Genomic DNA, 16,153 nt, shown 5'->3' with positions numbered 1-16,153 from the left:
GAATGGTATGTTAAAGTGTTAAAATTATTATTATTTTGTCACTTATCTCTTAATCTATACCTGTGATGTTACTACATTAATGCAGTTATCAGAAATGTCTACAATTTGTTTTTTTTAGCCATCTCCAGTGTCTCCGAAATCTCAATTACCTTTCCACTCTTGACGGTAGATTTATAATGAAGCTAGAATTTAATAACCGGCTGCACCTTCTTGGCAGGAGCGTACAGACAATATTCCGGCGGGATAGTAAATAACTGGTGGGAGTTACCGAGCCAAAACGGGGGTTGGGGGGCGAGGTGTGCAGATATTAGGCACGTTCCTCCATTGTCAGACACGGTCAACCAAACTGACTGGCTGCTTGGGTCTTACCCCTATTACTTCACATAAAACACGCCTTGCCTTAAAATGTCTCCCCCTCTCCGTAATCCTGGTGCTTCAAGAATTTGAATTGATGCTGAAAACAAATGCTGGGGATCACAGCGGGTCCGGCAGCATCCATGGAGAGACAACAAGCAAGTGTTTGGAGTCGAGATGACTCTTCGTCGGGGTTTGCTCCTAACCTGAGCTAATGCCTTTGGTGCTGATTTTTGTTTGTTTATTTTGCTTAGTCATCTTTAATTCCAAATCTTTATAGAATTAAGGCATTGAGGCATCTCAAAACTCGCTAAGGCATTGAGAATTTTGGGGGTGTTACAACGTGTGACATAACGAGACATTAAATACCCGCCTGGCAGGTTTTTTCTGAGATAACAAGGTGTAGAGCTGGATGAACACAGCGGGCCAAGTGGCATCAGCAAATAGACCCTAGGCCCGAAACGTCAGCTTTCCTGCTGCTCTGATGCTGCTTGGCCTGCTGTGTTCATCCAGCTCTACACCTTGTTATCTCAGATTCTCCAGCATCTGCGCTTCCTACTGTCTCTGATGGAGGTTTTATCAGAGTTGGGATAATGTTTGGGATGGGGGTGGGGTGGGTTTGGGGTTGTGTTCACAGGGGAATGGGAAAAAAAAACCAGGGGAGCGTGATGAACTGAATAACTCTCACAAAGGGTAAGCACAGGCGTGATGGCGGAATAGTCTTCCCTCTTGCTGTAAGAGTTGATGATTTTATGTAACCTACGCACATGACTTCTGAGCATTTCCGTGTCGATGACACTCCAGTGGCTTGTAAATCGACAATGTATGTCGGAGGGAAAGAAGGAAGCACAGTTCTCTGAATGTTATTGCGCGTACAATGAGAAACGCCAACACGGATCAGAATCGATAAACGAAGCAATTTCTCTTTTAAAACATCCTGACCTAACAAGCAGGCATCGATTTTATAAAACAAAATCACACGCTTTGAAGTCCCCGTTAAGTAATCGCTCTTCCAAACAGTTAAATATAACTGAATCTCCCCAATAAATTTCTCTGAAATAAAACATATTTCAAAAAGTGGATGTTTTGATTTATCTTCCTGAAATTAACCCGCGTCCCACCTACAGACTGATACAAACGCTTATTATTTAATCACTGGGTCCAGGAGTTTTAAGTCCGAGCGACGTGCCACACAGAAAAGTCATTATATTAAAAGGTTTGCATCTCATTCGCCTTCTGCTTTCTGGCTTTAATGTGGGAGCACGGCGTTTCTGAAACAGTGTGCCTCTCGCCCCCAGACTTTTTTGTAACGAGCAGCTCCGCATGAACTGGGAGATATTTACGCGAGTCAGTTGCAAGTCAAGGAGACGCTTTGGAGCGCAGCTGGATTCTCCGAGCTGGGAGCTCTATTTACAAATACAGCTGTGAAAGCAGTTCATCTCGTTCACAGGGGCGGGGGTTTGAGGAAGAGATGGGTGGGGTGGGGGAAGAGAAACGAAACGGGGACAGAGTGGACAAAATGAAATAGAGCGGAACGTGGAGACAATGGATAAAACATATTATTGGAACCAAGAAGGGACAGGGACAGAGAAGGGGACAGGAGAAAACGAAGGAGAAACAGTGTGTGAGAAATACAGTGCGAGGAAAGAGACTGTGAGAGACAGAGCGAGAGTGAGAGGAAAAGAGCAAGTCAGAGAAAACGAAAGTTTTGTGTGAGAAGAAGGGTAAGAGAGAATGGGGGGGGGGAGCAGTTGTGGTTGTGGGGGTGGGGTGGGGATTGAAATTCAGAATCAATACCCCCAGGGACAACGGCTCCAAAATAAACAACTAGCTCGAAGATACGATCAGCTCATCAAAATGGAAATGAGTTTGAGCCTCACAATCTGCTGCAGTTAAAACACAACGACTCAAGACAGTATGGCATCTTCACCATGGAGGTGACCGGGGGAGTGGGGTGGGGGCTGACAGAGGTTCATTTACACGCTCCCTATGTCTTTGAGATCTAATGAAGGGTTAGCTCCTTCCCTGACGTTAAGCCCAGAGCTCTTCACCCAATCTCCGAATCCTTGCAAGATATTATTTGCTACGCTGTTGCAATTTAAATGTTCTTCTAAAACATCCAGTTACCTATGTTTCCCATTTTACATCGGAATTACGGTGAGGTCCCGAGGCATCTCCTTCAGATGTAGATGACACACTAATCTACAGTCACATGGAAGAGGGAAGAAAGTAAGGTTTTAGCAATTAGCACCTAAATTGACCGGTAGATGTTGGAAGGATTTTCCCAATGATCGGGGAATCCGGATCTAAGATCACAGTCTAAGAGTACGGGGGACCGAGATGAAGAGAAATTTCTTCAGCCAGTAAGTGGTGGTCCTGTGGGCTTCTCCGCCACCGAACTCGGTTGAGGCCAAACCATTCAGTATTTTCAAGTGGGAATTAGATAGAGTTCTTCGGGTTAGAGGGGCCATAGGATACGAGGAGAGAATGGGAACAGGGGACTGAGTTGGAAGAGCGGCCGCGTTCATATTAAATAGTGGAGCAGCTCGAAGGGCCGATTAGCTCTGCTCCTATTTTCTGTGCTTCTGTGCCTGATAGTTCTGCTGCATCGAGAGGCTTTTCTAAAACCTGGCCAATATGTTTGGGGTTAAATATTTTGTACGTCTAAAAACAAAACTTTTAAATAGTGGACGCGAGATTTGAACGAACATTTACATGAACGCTCTATTTTCCATTATATTTTCTGATATTATCACAATATCAAACTGCAAAATTAGAATATCCTCCATTTATCCCGTACCTTAAGGGTCACATCTGTCAGGAATGTCTCAGATCAATGAGCTATCCTGAAGTGATTGTTGTCCGTGGTAAGTAAGTCATGAAGCAGCCCAGGTGCGAGGCTGCTGGGTTTTCTAGGATTGAACCATCAAGAATTTGTAAGGTCTGACAGTATCGATTTCATCTCGCCCCGCCTGAGGTAATCCGGTCAATTCCAGTTATCAGCTGACTCGTAGCAACATTCAATAAAAGTTCACACGTACACACACACACACACACACACACGCACAAACACACACACACACACACACACACACACACACAAACACACACACAAGTATATGTAAGAAAGAAGCAAGGAAGTTCTCTTCCAGCCGAGGAGACGTCAACACACGGGTTTAACATGAAAAAGAAGCAGAAATGCCACTGAGAATGAAATTTAAGTAATAAATAATTTACACACTGCTTTCAGAGGTCATCGACAGTAAATTAAGTTTACAAAGTGGTCATATTATTTAAAACCAGCTTTTCTCCCACAGTCGCTGGCCAGTAAACATCTTCTTCATATTGTTGCGCTTCTTGGTGAAGTTTTTTTTTATCTACAAGCGCTGGAAAATATAAACCAGAACTTCCACGTCCTGCGGTGGAGTATGGTACTTCCGAATGTAAGGAAGACAGGCTGGAGATGCCTGGTTACTCCTGCACTCGTAAAACACTGCAAGCAACACAGGCACCTCATCACAATCACTGGGAAAACTCGCTGGAGCGATGCTCAGTTCAACAATGTTTCTACGCATTTGAAAACGTATATTTTGTATATTTGAATATTGAATTTTGAATATAATGTATATTTTGCTGTGCCTGAAATTAACTTAAAGTTAACCAATGATTATAATTTGTAACTGCTCGGATAAAATAAGCGATTGCATTTTAATGGGTGCATGCTAGGTTCCGGTGTCAAGGAAAGTGGAGCAAATCTAGCAGTCGCAGAATAGAGAGATTCGGATAGATCCAGAGATACAACGAAAGAAGTTGATACAAGAAAGTATCAAAAAGGCAAGAGCATGCTTTTGCGGAAAGTGACAGGCAAAAAGATGCCGATGTTTCGGAAACAACTTGCCTTCATATAGCGCCTTCAACGTGATCAGCACAGTTGCAGCGAAGAACATAAAGACACCCACGAGGTAAGTTCCAAGAGGAGACAAACACGGAGAATGTTGCAGGCCTGGTAGCATCTGTGGAAAGAAGTTGAAGAAGAGGGTGGTAGCGAGGTGGACAGCGTTAAACTCCCAAAGTTTGCGGCCTTAGAGCTGAAAGACAGTGAGAAAGAGAGATAAAACGGGGGGGGGGGGGAGGGGGGGGGCGAATGGATAGAGACTAAAGCATGTCAATGACCGAAACGGACAACAACATTGATTAAATGGACAGAAAGAGCAGAAGTATAAAGCCAGCGATGGAAATCAAGCGGCGTAGTAAATAAAGAAGCCAAGGTGGAGGTGAGCAGAGGAAAATCACCTGCTCAATCCCTGTGAAGGTTTTAGATTTTTGCGGAAGGAAACGTCTGTCCTGAAATAAATTGCCTGATATGACACTGTTTGAATGTCTTCGTTCAGTTTAATGCGTTTTGATATTTGGTTCGCATAACGTTTCAGCTTCTCGTTGTGATTGCTGAACACTTCCCCATCCAGTATGTTTTGCTGGGTTAGGGGTGGTTACTAAACAAAAGGGGGGGGGGGCGGGTGGTGGGTGGGTGGGTGGGTGGCGGCTTTCTTCGAATACTAACAAAAACAGTGGTCTCTTTTCTTTATAAACACCTGACACTGCCGGCCAGGCCTTGCGTGGTTTTGCTGTTTGTCCTGGGAAGGATTGACACCACTCGAACAGATTTCTTTTCTCCTCAGGAGGGCCTACAGCGTCTCGACACCACCCCAACTCTTTTTTTTAAACAGCGTCGAATTCCTCAGCCACATCTGGTTTTCCTCGGTACTCCCACCCCCAGAACACAGTGTCACTGGCAGAAAGCTAGCTGCAAAATACCCAAATCAACTCTACATGAAGAACTCCCAATGTGTTTCTTTGGGGTAACATAATAAGTTCTCTCGATGTCCATTTGCCCCTGATAATTATTGTTTATCTCAATACCATATTGCACAGCGTTCTAACCGACACATATGTCCCTGCCATGTCTAATGTTCCTGGCCTTACGTTAAAAAGGTTCTTCCCGATAATGTTCGGGTAAAAACATTACTTTCAGAGAGGGTTCATATTTCATCACGGATTGTGATGTTTGAACAACAACACTGAACTGCTCATCTAACAATGTCTCACAAAATGATTCTACCGACTCCACCCCAGGAAGGTTGCAAAAAGTCGACAGTTATCGGCGGGAGTGGGGGTGGCTTAATGTTTAACTGAACCTGTTAATGACATAACTATTTGTCCGCAGCAATGTGTAAACGGCGAATAGGCAGGCGATAGGTTGATACGCGACTGGCGGACAAATACATGATAGATAAGTAGATGATAACAGACAGACAGATAGATAAAAACTGGAATTGCTGGAGAATCTCAGCAGGTCTGGCAGCACCTGTGGAGAGAAAAACAGAGTTAACAATTCGAGTCCTTCTTCAGAATTGTAAACTAAAGCAAAGAACCTGGGATGCTGGAAATCGGAATCTAAACCAGAAATTGCTGGAGAAACTTGACTGGTCTGGCAGCGTCTGTGGAGAGAAAGCAGAGTTAATGCTTCAGGTTTAGTGGCCCTTCTTTAGATGAACTCTCTCTCTCTCCACTGATGCTGCCAAGCCTGCCGAGTTTCTCCAGCAATTTCTATTTTCGTTTCTGCAAAACTGGCCCACTTTTCTAGATGGACTGAGATACATGGAGCGGGAGAACAGAAAAAAGGAATTAGAAAAGAATATGAAAAGATTGAGATCAGTTAACAGAGAAGGAGCTATGCACTTGGAAAGATAGAGAGCACTGCCTTCACTGAGATCGCGTAATAAGTAATTATACAGATGTGTTTTTTTAAAAATCAGAACGCTAACATTTTGATGCCCGGAGCAAGGCTGTTAGTTATCAATCAAGGAAATATTAGAAACATGATGGTTGACAAGTAAGAACTAAACTCTCTCCACTTGGTTGAAACGGTTTGCAAATGGTATGTTTTCACAGGCCTGCACTGACAGAGGTTTCAGTAAAGACTAGCGAATTTTCTTTAAAATCTTAGTCACCTTCAGCCCCCAGCCCACTGGTCTCCACAGAGGAGAAATGCATTGAAGGAAAACAAGGGGATAGAACAACAAAAAAGGGTGATTTCAGTTTCCATTAACTATGTTTGTTTTAAAACAAAACATCCTCGTGAAGGAAACAGGCTGGAAACAGGGAGCTCAGGGAAACTCTTAATGAATTCTAAGCAGCAGCAGCAGAAATTCCACTCACACGTGCAAAAATAAAACTCAATGTATTTGCTTTGGAGATCAAGACTGTCTTGTTTTTGTATTTAAAAAATGCAGAATATGGGATGCTGTAGAGCTTTGCAACAACACCTAAGTCGTGTTTCATTTCCCCGGTAGTTTTCTGTGCAATATATAAAAGCGAGGAGCAACACTAAACTTGTCTATGCAGGCAGCAGCATGAGCAATAACAGAAAGAAAATGGGAAACGTTGCTCCCTTCATTGATACATTCACAGGTATTATACGTTTAATTCAACGTTAATTTTATTGCAATATACTTGAGACCAAGGAAATACAAAAACTAATTGATCAATAGAATTTATGTAAGCATCAGCATTAAAAAATCTAAGACATGTTCGGGAATTGATGAGCTATTGTCGACTATGCTTGTCAAATGACTGTACCCACAATCTCTGCATTTAAGTAATAGACAATTCTAAAAGCCACAAGGCGAGCACTTTAAAAAAAATCTACCGATTCCAATATATAAATTTGTATTATGTTTGTTTAAGGTAAAAATTGTGAGTGCTCAGTTTGAATTTGGTTCTGTATTGCTTCGCAGCCTGAAATGCGAGACGAGTGAATTTCCATTTGTTACACATTACAATTTTCTATTGCTTTGCTCCATCGTTTCTCTGGTGAATAGATATGATTACTAACAAACCCAGTAAATAACCCAATTGAGAGGTGGTTTGCAAAACGGCATGGTCACTAAAGCAGTTGTTTAAAGAAAATATATTTATGGGACATTGACATGACTGGGTAGGCCAGCAGTGTGTCCATCCCTAATTGCCCTGCAGTGGGCAGTGGTGAGCTGCCTCTTGAACCACTTGTAAGGTCATACATAGAGCTTTTCGGAATTTTTACTCAGCGACCGTGAAGGAATAGTGATATATTTCCTTCCAAGTCAAGGTGCTGAGTGGATTGGAGAGGAACCTGCAGCTAGCAGTAGTGTTTCCATGCATCCTTCTCCCTTGTCCTTCAAGGTGGTGGGGTCGTGGATTGGAAAGTTGCTGTCCAAGGGGCGTTGGTGAATCATCGCAGTTGATCTATACCCTGTTCCCACCGTGCATCGGCAGTGAAGGAAGTGCTTAAGGTGGTGGATGAGATGCCAGTCAAGTGAGCTGCTTTGTCCTGAGTGGTGGAAGGAAGTATTATTGGAGATGGACCTAACCTTACACGTTTATGCTGAAATATTGCTGACAAATTGATTCGAATGAGATGTAAACACACATACATTACCTCAAGTTCAGGTATCAAATTGTACAGGAGATCTGAATTTCTTCTGCCACTTTCGGGATATATTCAATACTTAAATTCGTAGTTGCATTTTTTTTGTAGTCGCATTGTTTTTATCGTGTATTTTATACTTTCAATTCAATTTGAGATAATGTACACAGCGCCAGGGCGTGGGAATTGAGTTTTAGTTTATATGATAACCCGTTCAATCTGTTTTGTAAATCTACACTCATCTATCGATGGGACTCGCCCTAAGTAAAGCACAGGCCAAGAATACCCCACGCAAAACTGTCCAACAAACGTATCATTGTTGTCCAGGAGCGAGATAATCCGACACTGAGTCAATAGCTAGTTTATTCTTAGGAACGATTGAATGGCGAGGTAAGGTATTTTATCTTGCTCTTAAGAGTCACGTATATTAATTAATCTTAGGCAATATAAAAATAAAGACTAAGAGCCATAACAAAAAAGTGATATCCCTCATCTGAGAAATTCTGACTGTTTCAATTAGATTATCTCAACATTTGTATTTCCGATATTCAGTAGACTTGTTTGTTCTTTGGTTTTCTAACGTTTGTCTGTTCCTAGACTCATTAGGAAGTTCTCGCTAACAGTAGCGGCCGAAGCTAGGAAGATATTCCAGTAACTATGACCGTATAACACGGAGTCTGTTTCCCTATCTTTGAAATGGCTAAATTTCAAAACTGCTTCATTGGCTGTGAAGCGCTTTGAACGTCCTGAGGTCGCAAGAGGAGTCCTATAAATGCAAACTCTTTTAAATATTTCGTAACATGCAGTACATATTCCGTTCTGCAAGCCCATCACTCACTCGCCCAGCTCCCCTCTCCTCTCTTCTTACCGGTGAATATTCTGGTTCATTCTTCCTAGATGCCTAATACCTCATTTATTTTCTCACTTATTTTCTTATTAACTTATTTCATACAAACCCGCAGACTATTAAAAACCAGGATCCCTGCTATGCGTGGACTCCTTGACTCTTTCCAACCTTTGCGGTCTAAACGCCTTGCCTCTTCCTTTAGGCTTTTCCGCAAAAAAATAAACCAATACCCTACTGAACAGCTAGCCCGCCGGGCCCAGCTCGCGTCAGCGGCTTAAAACCTACCACTGAAATCACGGATTTTGCTCGAATTGACGTTGCGACCGTGGAGAACCCGCTTCCGCCTGAAGTTTAACAAAAATAAGTACCGACTCCAGTTTTAAACGTTAGGCCCCAGATACTGAGACCAACATAGAAACCATCCAAGTGCTGCACTGTGCATATTTTACAAATTATGTCCTTTTCAAATTACTAAGAATAAACAAAGCGGCTCAGCAAATATTCATTGTGAAATCTTTTGAGGGAATCGTACTCCCAGTTCGGCTGTTCATATTATATATAAACATATACGAATTGATCCTCAGCAGCATCTTAAAAGAGGAACACATTCAGTTGGGCAAATCAATCGATGCTTCAAATCGCACTGACCATGTTACTCCTGAACTGTACAAACCAGGGCCCCTCTAACAATCTAACTACGACAGACGAGTTCCTCTTTTAAGAATGGATTGAGAGGATTAACCAGACTCCGCCTGTACGTTTAAAATCACATTAAAAGTGTTGTGACCAAATGAGGGCCCAATTACATCCCATCTTTTCCTCAGGTCAGAAAACATTTGGCTCGAGACTGAGCGTGGAGCAGATGGACGCACATGAGATTTTGTCCACATTAATGGTAGAAACAGAACCGAAAATATTAAATTAGACAAATGAGAAAATCAATACGAAAGAATTGTCCCCGCACAATAAAATCCAGTGGGATTTATCAGAAACCAAGCACCGTGGAGCAGTGGTGGCAGGCTTTCCTCACCAGCATTTCTTTCTTCCTCTCTTTCTGTCTATCTATCTGTCCGTTTGTCTGTCTCTCTATAATAAAACAAATAATAAGCTAGAGATCTGAAACAAAAATAGAAAGTGCTGGAGAAACTCAACAGAACTGGTAGCATCTGTGGAGAGAGAAACGTTTCAAGTCCGGTATGACTTTCCTTCAGAATTCTATCTATCTATCTATCTATCCATCCATCTATCTATCTATCTATCTATCTATCACATTCATGGATATTTGGCTACATTATAATACAGGGCTAACTGTAGTAGTTTCTTATAAATATAAGGATATCAGTGGTTTTGCTTTTTGTTAATTCATGCTTCATTTGTGATTATTTCACGTTACATTTTCCAAATCCAATCCCAGGATTTTAAACGGTGTGGCAGATACCATCGGGACAATTCCTCAAACGGTTGAATGCAAATGTAATTATAGTAAAGAGCGGCGTGAATCGCCGGGGCTTTCAGTCGGCTTGGTGTCAGACGAAGGCTGCTATTTGAATGAGCATTGCCAATTTTGCCGAGGTGTGGTTTCTTACAGCGGTCAGCCGAGCTATTGCTGGTGCTTTTTAAAAGTAGGTCTCGGTAACCGGTAAGGCCCACCGCCTCGCACATCAACGATGTACATAGACCAGGGAATCATGTGTGCTTTTGTTTTGCAAGTGGTGGTGGTGTTGGTGGGTGTTTGTGTGTGTGTCGGGTGGTGGTGGTTTGTGGGTTGGGGGCGATATTACCTCCCAGTAGAAGGCACCGTGTTGTAGAAAGGATAGTTAGCAGTGGCGGTGAGCACGATCCTCAGCCTGAGTGGGTGCGTGTCTCGAGTTCCGCGTACAATTTCCCCTGGAAGTAACTCTTTTTTTAGCCACCCCGACAAGATTCAGCTATGTCCTACTGCCGCGGCGAGCTTAGCACGCACGGGGAGGGTTGACGGTATACGTTATGTGCGTGTTATCTTAATATCTGTTCACCAGCCCCACACCCCCCCTCCCAAATCCCTCGCTGTTGTCAGCTTAATCCAGAAATCGGGTCCAAGCTCCTGAAAACAATCAGTCAGCTAAACTACCCGTTCTTCCTTTCAGCTCTTCACCCAGAACAGGATCAACAGTTTCTCTCTATCTCCCTGAATTTTGTTCCCTCGCTCCCTCTCTCCCTCTCTTCACTTCTCCAGTCCAGCCTAATCTATCATCCAACTCCCGTCGCAGTAAAACGCTTTGGTACATTCAGCCTGCATAGTTCCCATGACACGATGCAATTCCTCTGATTGCTAAATTTGAAAGTAACTTGCCCGTCACTTCTCCCCCGGCCAGGATCTGCCTATGTAAACGAACGGCCACCATCTTGGCCGAAAATGCAACTGTCCGCTTCTCTTTTTTTTCCTCTCTCCAGAATGCTGGATGGTGGTCGCGGGAGTGGGGGATGGGGAGAGCAGAACAGATTTAAAATGTCAGCACAGGAGATCAACCTCCCCCTCCCAGAGAGAGAGAGAAAAAAATCCCCGCTCTCCGCACATCTGTTTGCTCCAAACACGTTTTTCATTGCTTTAATTCAAACCTGGCGTTTGAACGCCGCCCCCCCCCACCCCGTGCCATTATTGTGAATCGAATCACAGTGTCAATAATCCTTTTGAAAGTACAACATCCTTGCCACGTTTTCCCCTGATTGTTTCTTTTCCGCAAGAAACAAGCATAATTTAAACTCTTACTGATGAGAAGGCTTTCAGCAGGAATACCCTCCCCTGTAACTTCTCTCAGTCACTCACTGTAAACTGTCAACATTACACAGAGCAGGGATTTTAAAAAGTTGCTAAACTTCTTCTGGATTCTTGAAAGGAATCTTTATCGAATTCTAAATAAATAAAACTTACAACAACTGAGGAATAAACTTTAATTTTTTTTCTTTAAAAAAGGAATTACAATTGCATTTCAACTCAAAGACCAGTCTCTTTTTCCCTTCCTGAATGGGGAACTATTGACTGGAACTTTACGTGGGGTTTGATCAGTAATGCATGCCTCGGTGCATTAACCTCTTTTCCTTCAGAGTTCAACTGATTTGCATCTAAAGGGAAGGTTACTGTGTTTCCCCTGCAAATTATACCTCCGATTATTAAGCAGGGGACAGAAGCAACACATTCAGCTCAGGATATTTACTCACTGGCCCGTACACAGAGTCAAGTAAAGGTGCCCCCTTCGCACCACACACCCAACCCCCACCGCGACCACGCTTCCCCCTCTCCGCTTTCACTGAGACTTCAGTTCAAATGTGTTTTAAATTAAATTTGACAATAGTTTATCAAAACGACTGAAATCAAACCTTTAAAAGAACCAACTGCACTGCAATTCATTTCCAGAGAGAGCTCCCCGCCCATTATAAAAGTTGACAGCTGTTACTCCCTTGTCCTGTCACCAGTATTTTTGATTACTTTTAATTAAAGCTTCCAGAAGGAACAAAGAAAGAACTGAGGTGAGCACAAGAGATCACTGTGTCAGGATTATTTTTAATCCCGGTATTCTAGACCCAGCTGGAGGGAAGAGGGTGGGTGAGGTGGGGAGTGGGAGGCGATTAGTAATCTCCTCATTCTCCCCTTCTCGACCACACAATGTACTCTGATGACTGTGAGAGGCTACTTGGAAATTGTTTTTTTCTTTTAAATCGTCCTGATATGTTTGAAATTGCTCTCAATTGAGAGGGTGTTCGTCCAGTAAATGTCACTCTCAATGCTTTGATAGGTCGATTGCACAAGAGACAGAAACTAGTGCAAAGCTACATCCAGGCTCGAACTGGGACCAGATCTGACTCCTTCCCCATTTCTCTGCTAAACACACCGATCCTCAAAGACACAAACATCTCCCTACATGTAGCTGATTAATCATGACCAGTTTTTGGTTAAAAATTGCCGCACTGCCGTGTTCATTTTAATCAAAATAGCCTTTCGATCCTTGATATAAACTGCATTTTCTGATCGGGGTGTTTGCAACAGCCTGAGGATGGCGTTACAACAATTTTTTATGCAAAAAACGGGGGGCAATTTCACGTCCACAATCAGTCACTGCCCCCCTAAAGACTGAAGGCCCTGAATTTAAGGCTGGGGGGAAGGGGAATTGCTGAGCGGCCGATTTGCCAGGCCCACAGAGGGTGAGCTTTCTGCACTGTGCCAGAGGGTTCGGAGCTGAAGGAATAGGCCGGGCACAGATCTCCATCGTCGCCTACAATCAGCGAAGGCGGCGTGGGGAAATTGCCCATTAAGGTGAAAGCTTTCTTAACTGGCGTTACTAATCCGCAGCTGACGCCCCTGCATTTGGCAGGGTCCTTCAGTAGATTCGGCCTTTTCCCAGGCGCTGTGAGCCAGGGCTGCATCGTGCCTGGGGCCCTCCCCGGGCGGCGTTTGGACCGACCGCGGCGGCAGGAGGAGATCCGTCTCTTTTTGGCAGCGTCCCCCCAGGCAGCAGCAGGCGGGCCGTTCGCTAAAGTGCAGTGGTTTTGTATTCCTGTCGAGGTAGGATCCTGCAGCGGATAGACAGGCCCGGGAAACTCGCTCACTGATTGCATCACTCCACTTTCCTCCTCCCAGTCAACCCCCACGTTTGCTTTCGGTCTGCTCCGCCGCCCCGGCCCCTCTCTCCCTCTCCCCGGCCCGGAGCCCCCGATGCTACCGTGGACACTCGCTCGCAGCGGGCTGTTGGAGGCTGCGGAGCGCTGCGTGAAAAAGCCCGAGCCAGCGACCCTGTGGTTACCCCTGCTCTCGGAATGGGCTCCGGGGCCTAAAGGAGCCGCCTTGTCCGGACTGTCGAATTTCCCGGCGTCTGTACCGAAGCAGAAACGAGCAGAGCCCCCGGGCCGTGCTCTCCATTGTAACGCATCCCGTTGTTGTGAAGTCAGCGAGCTCTCTTTAAGACCGGCCCCAGAAGCTCCGGGTTTTGCAAAGTTGCTGGGGAACAGTTGAGATGGAACCTTCGGGTCTGCCCCCACTCCTGGCTCTCTCTCCCCGGCTGCGGAGCTCCTCTTTGGCCCGGTGCCCGGGCTCCCCGTGGACTGGGTGCGATGATGGGGAGAGTTCGAGGCTACCTGCAAGAACAACGGCCGCGACTGGGACTTGGCCGCGGGCGGCTCGGGGCCGGGGCTTATGGCCGGAATCTTAGCACTCACGCTGGGTAAGGTGGCTCTCCTGAAGCGGGTACTGTGCAGAGAGACGCCGCTGTGAGCCGAACTGGAGTCGGAGGCACTGGAGCTCTCATCATCGCTGCTGGAAGCGGAAAACGCCGAATCACCGTCTTCCTCGTCTTCGTCCGTGGAACCGAAATCAGAAAGACTGCCCGGCTCCAGACTACAGTCGGAATCACTGGAATATCCCAAAGAGGCGACCTGGCTGCTCGGTGCAAACGCCCTTTCATTTAAAGTCTTTATATCTCCAGAGAGGAACATGGTTTTCACCGACTGGAAAGCTGAGGGGTTGAGCAATGAATTGCGGTTACTGAGAAACCCGCTCCTCACGATTTTGCTCCGGTTACAGCACGAATATTTCGCTGTGAAGTGAAGCGGCTGCTCGGCCCCGTCAACTCGAACGGCGATGGGGGGCTGCTCCGCTCTGGGGAAGCAGCAGACCAGGTCCTCGTAAAACACCTCCTGCTCCCGGTACACCGGGCACAAATCGGCTTTCCCCGTGTTTCCATACTCTGGGAAATCTTTGCCAGCCGGATCGGTGGCCGGGAGGTAATCGGGAGGCTCAGGTCGGCCAGGAGTTTTGGTGAAATCGCTCGGAGTCTGGTATCTGGCCTGGGCGTTCTCTGTCGGCTCCCGTGTCCGCAGCAGCACAGCTCTCTCGGTACAGAGCCCGGTATAGAAACCGTGTCCCTCCGAGCTGCTTAGCTGTCCCCCGGTCCTCACCTTTACCTTAATCTTCTTCTTGCTGGCGTCTGGCGTTTTGTAGACTGTGTATAAAACTTCCAGATCCTCTTTGGAAATGAGCGAGCACTTGACCGCTCGTGTCGGCACCGAGTTCATGGCTTTCAGAGTCCGCAGCTCCCTCAAGTCGCACCGGCGCCGTTTAATCTTCAGGTGCTCCATCCTCTTGCGGATCGTGGTCCTCGGGACGTCCTTGAACAGATCCGCCAGAACCTGCGACAGCGCAAACATTTGCTTCCCGTTAATACGCAGGTAACCCAGTCTAACCCCGTCCATTTCCAGGTGACCCGACTGAAATCCTTCCAGTGCAACGTTGGGGATATAATCCACACATCCCGGGATAATCCCAACCATTGTGTTCGCCATGCAAAAAAGCAAAGGGGTTGTTCTGCCATTAATCACTTTTTTTGGCGAAATTAATTGGTCCAATTAAGAGGTGTGACGATTGAAATGAGCAAGATGTGTCCGCTTTTCATGGCAGCATTTTGGTAAACGGCTATTGGAAACACACACACACAGAGGTTCAATGAGCTCTTTAGGATGGACCTGCCAACTGCACCCCTGCTTCCTTCCTTCCTTCCTGAAGAAAACTTCACTGTATTAGCACTTGTCCACAAACCACTCCACCAAACCATTCCCCCCAACTCCAAGCTGATTGGATACTTTCTACATGTGATGTAAGAAAAGCTGATATTCCGCTCCCCCCACTCCCTCTCCACACACACACACACCACCCCCACCCCCACCCGAAACATTCATAGCCACTCGAGTAGCAAGTACACATCACATTAAATATAACCCGCATTCCCTGCCGCTGCTGAACAGCAATTTCTTTATCATTAGAACTACAAGGAACCTTTAAGCGGCCGAGTTTGACAAGGAAGTGTGCGTGTTTCCATGAGCTTTTAATCTTTTTAAACCCCGTTTCCATTTTCCTCGATTCGGAATGCTAGCAAAGTATGCGTAATGCAGTAAATTCGGACCGTTCTCCATAAAATAATTAATAGTTTTAGTAACGCCGCCTTACTTGCGTCAGCTGAAGACAATTTGAGAATTTTTTTTATCTCATAGTGAACCTAATTTTGGGGATTTTAAACTACAAGTCGAAAACTCCAATCGCAGAGACTGGTAATTTGGCAAGTCTCCTCCAAAAAGGTTGTAAAAAGCTGAACAGATCAGCTGTCATATTTCTCCCCATCGGCCCCATCCTCAGTCATGTTACAACTTAACGCACAGCGCAAAGCATGGGAATAAAAATCCCTTTTCCGTTCGGCTGGATTTTCATCAAAACTTTCCTCTATTGTTCCGACGTATTTCATTTGGCGGAACTATCAAAAATAAACCCGGGCGTGATGCGCTGCAATTATGTGTTGAATAGTTCTCCGGCCTTCCTTGGGTACCGCGTGTCGTGTCTGGCTTTGATCCATTGTTTTAAATAGGACCACCTGGAGGATGGGCTCAGGGAAATCCAACGGACAACTACATCTGATTTCAAACTCGAATACTGTAAAGCATGACTTCACCATCTAGAATGTTTTCCA

Source organism: Stegostoma tigrinum, chromosome 31 (genome assembly GCF_030684315.1).
Source record: "Stegostoma tigrinum isolate sSteTig4 chromosome 31, sSteTig4.hap1, whole genome shotgun sequence".
Taxonomy (NCBI): domain Eukaryota; kingdom Metazoa; phylum Chordata; class Chondrichthyes; order Orectolobiformes; family Stegostomatidae; genus Stegostoma; species Stegostoma tigrinum.
This window is presented reverse-complemented; position numbering follows the sequence as displayed.